The sequence below is a fragment of the Mandrillus leucophaeus genome, unplaced genomic scaffold, assembly GCF_000951045.1.
Source record: "Mandrillus leucophaeus isolate KB7577 unplaced genomic scaffold, Mleu.le_1.0 Scaffold457, whole genome shotgun sequence".
NCBI lineage: Eukaryota > Metazoa > Chordata > Mammalia > Primates > Cercopithecidae > Mandrillus > Mandrillus leucophaeus.
Genome location: NW_012104887.1, coordinates 13422 through 14490, shown reverse-complemented (window position 1 = coordinate 14490; position 1069 = coordinate 13422). Strand labels below are relative to the sequence as shown.

At 49.9% G+C, this 1069-nt stretch overlaps 2 protein-coding genes across 2 annotated transcripts in view; one reads left to right on the top strand and one right to left on the bottom strand.

The window, feature by feature from the left end:
• LOC105549789 (histone H4) overlaps positions 1-884 on the top strand; it is a 6114-nt gene extending 5230 nt beyond the window's left edge. Inside the window, exon 2 of the mRNA XM_011994441.1 lies at positions 711-884. The gene's annotated coding sequence lies outside the window, so the exon portion shown is untranslated. The remainder of the gene's footprint in view (positions 1-710) is intronic.
• LOC105549787 (histone H3) overlaps positions 1-1069 on the bottom strand; it is a 24877-nt gene that overhangs the window by 22714 nt on the left and 1094 nt on the right. The window lies entirely within an intron of this gene.

Genomic DNA, 1069 nt, shown 5'->3' with positions numbered 1-1069 from the left:
GGCCCCTTAATTATCCTTTAACTGTCACCTGAGGGTAGACAATGATTTAAGTACAGGGAATGATTAAATGTTAAAACTTAGCATTTTAGAATGTTATCTTGTATTGAAGAATTCAGCTTATGCTGGTCTGGCAAACAAATACGAAGACTGACAGATTCCTGTGAGTGCAGGCCTTCACAGTGCCAGGACCACAAGATGTAATGAATTCTACTCCTGACTGGATATAAAAAAAATGCCACGAAATTTTCCTTTGAGATTCAGCCGGGGAGACCTCCTGGAGTTTAGAGGTGCCCAGACTGGTGAGTGAAAGGAGTGTGATCTGGGGTGCGGAGGGGGGGGGGGCAGTCAGAGGACCTAGATGTCTGACACCAACATCCGCGGGTTCCAGTCTCTGCTCAGTCACTACTGGACCTGAGAAGCTGGGTGCAGAGATGGTGGGTGGCCCACCCACCTCTGAAGGTCACTAGTTTTTGAAGTCAGAATACCGCCCATGCACTGTGGGCCTAAGCAGGTTATGAGGGTCTCCGCAGAGACCTGGAGGCATACTCTAGAAATTGCTGTGACCCTGGAGCAGTAACATGTGGCAGAGTCCCCAGCAGGGCTCACCTACACTGCTCTCCTCACTTACCACGCCTCAGGAAAGGCAAAATGGCAGCTTTACAAAACGAAGTTTTATTCCATTTTCCCTTCTCCCCTCTTAATTCTCACAGATCTCTGCGGTGAATGCTTTTAACCTGTCAACTGTGATGAAACAAACAGAAAACCAAAGCCCTGGCTTCTTTGAGGTGCAACTAAATGACCGAGAAGGTGTTACCTAAGACCTCTACGGCCATTTGTATCTGGCCCTGTGTAGAGTGGGCTCTGCAAGACCCTGCGCCTCACTTTCCCACTAAGAGGCCTTGGACTTCCCAGCTCCCAGAGACTATAGAGATCGCCTCTGAGGCCTCCTGTCACGATTTCCTAAGGTGAGGAACTTCATTGGCCCAACGGAGGCCCACGTTCTGCCTGTTTGATCTACTGTCTTCCCAAGGATCTGAACTCGGGGACCAGCGTCTGCCCACGTGTCCGA